We start from the raw sequence: 2165 nt of genomic DNA on the forward strand, positions 1-2165 counted from the left end.
CCTCCAGGACAGATCTGTTAGTTCTTTTAGCAGTCCATGGTACTTTCAGCATTCTTCGCCAGCACCACAACTCAAAAGCATCAACTCTTCTTCAACAGTGTTTCCATAGTGCAGTCTTTATGCAGGCAGACTGCCACATCTTTCCCCTGCAGAGAAGGTGGTGGCTTGAAACTGCTGACCTTTCGGTTAGCAGTCGAGCCTTTAATCACTGCAATACCAGGGCTCCTAGTCTCTGCCACCCCCACTCTCCACCAAATCTCCCAACTGAACCAAATCCATATGTTTTAAAAGGTTTGTCCACAGATAAAAGCTTGACTTCTGGCTTTATGATTTGGGGCAAGATCCTTGACAACTGTGGCCCCAGTTTCCTTATCTAAAAGATGAGTATAGTGACAGTGATGATAATAATAATAAGAAGAACAACAACAACACAGCTGCCATGGAGTCAACTCTGACAGATGGTGAGCCCATGGGAGTCAGTCTAACTGTGCTTCATAGGGTTTTCAATGGCTGATTTTTTAGAAGTGTGTCTCCAATCTTTCTTCCAAGGCTTCTCTAGGTAGATTCAAACGTTCAACCTTTCAGTTCGTAGCCAAGCACAGTTTGTAGCCTAGTACCTACTTTAATAGGAGTGAAAGAATTAAATGAGATAGGAATGTTCTCAGCATACTGTCTGGCAGCCAATAATAACTTGGTAAATGCTAAGTATTTTAATTGTATTAAGTCCCAGAGAAACAAGCAGCTAAATGCATTGCTTTAATTTCCTTCGTTTCTATGTCCCTGCTCACCCTTTGAGAATAACTATATAAACCACATATTTGTGAAAAATGATACTTAAAAATCTCAAGGTTGCCTCTGACTATACTTTTTCATCATATAGTATTATGTTTACAAGTGAATACTCTGTAAAATAGACATATTAAAAGTGATATGAGCATTCATTCATCAGACATTTGAATGTCCATTCTATGAAGTGTCATGGAATCTGAAATATAGCACTTTACTAGGATGCTCATTTTGTGTTTACTTTTCTGAGTTCCCCATTAATCTGTAAAGTCCTTAAAGGAAGCCTAAGGATATCTGGTATAACACTATATCTTTATCTTTACCTATACAGGTACTTACTGTAATTATGATAATTTTAAAAAATACAAATAATTTCTTTTAAATTATGCCATGATATTTTTTTATCAAGGAAAACCTATAGTCAAGTGATTAATATGTAATATTCTTAAATATGAAAATATTTAATGTAAGTTTACATTTGTCTGTTGGTTGGAATTTTTAGAGTGAACTGTGCTCAGATAAACTAAGAAGTATTAATTATTTGAGTTTAGAATGCATTTTGTATCTAATATTTGAATATGAATATGCCTGATATTTTGGGAAGTTGCAATACTTTGTACTATAAATGAAGGCATGTACAAAATATAGCATATAGGAGGAAAATTATTAAGTTTCTAATTCAATTTAATATATTTTTAAGAGTATACTCATGTATAAAGTTCAAGTCTAGGATATTTAATATCATTGCAGCAAAGCATGTGATTGAAACTGATAGTTCTATACTATGTGATTAAAAGTTAGGTCATTAAAATTATGTTGCAGTTCTCATAGTTTCTCTTGGTTGTCAGTTGTTGTTATTCATTCCTGTCAAATTGGCTCTGACCTATGGCAATCTTATGTATAACAGAATGAAACCTTGCCACCCCCTGCATCATCTTCATAATTGTTGGTGTGCTGAGTCCATTTTGGCTTTTGTTTTAATCTATCTCATGAAGGATTTCCCTAGATTTTGCTTACCCTCTCCTTTACTGTGGTAGTTAAGGTTCTGTGTCAACTTGTTTGGACTGTGGGTTTGAGTGGCTGGACAGGTGGATGTAGTTATTCCCCATGATGAGATTGTAATCAGCTCCATGGGGAATCTGCTGTGAGATGTTAATCAGTGGGAGGGGAATTGCCTTCAGGATGCAGCATGCTTCCATTATGTGAAGAAGCTTTGATAAAGGTGTCTAGGTTTGGCACATCAGAATCATACATTTGACCTAGTCTTCATCTCAGTGGCCTGTGCAAAAACGGCAAGGAGGCCACATGTTCTGACCTCCTCTAACCCTACAAGGGGAAGGCAGGATTACCAGCAGTAACCCAAGGCCTATTACTGCAAG

Source organism: Orycteropus afer, unplaced genomic scaffold (genome assembly GCF_000298275.1).
Source record: "Orycteropus afer afer isolate SDZICR_OR568_19922 unplaced genomic scaffold, OryAfe1.0 scaffold00035, whole genome shotgun sequence".
Classification (NCBI taxonomy): domain Eukaryota; kingdom Metazoa; phylum Chordata; class Mammalia; order Tubulidentata; family Orycteropodidae; genus Orycteropus; species Orycteropus afer.